A 212-nucleotide genomic window follows, 5' to 3' on the forward strand; every position below is an offset into this window, starting at 1 on the left:
TGGTTGTACTAATTTAGAGTCCCATCAACAGGGTACAAGTGTTCCCCTTTCTTAGAATCCTAGCCAGCATTTGATATTCTGTGTCATTTTGATAATAGCCATTCTATTTGGGGTGAGATGATATCTAAATGTGGATACCCCTGATGGTTACTGGTGTTGAGCATTTTCTCATAAACCTGTCGGCCATTTGTATGTCTTCTTTTGAGAAATAC

The sequence above is a fragment of the Galeopterus variegatus genome, unplaced genomic scaffold (genome assembly GCF_000696425.1).
Source record: "Galeopterus variegatus unplaced genomic scaffold, G_variegatus-3.0.2 Scaffold27453, whole genome shotgun sequence".
NCBI classification, from domain to species: Eukaryota; Metazoa; Chordata; class Mammalia; order Dermoptera; family Cynocephalidae; genus Galeopterus; species Galeopterus variegatus.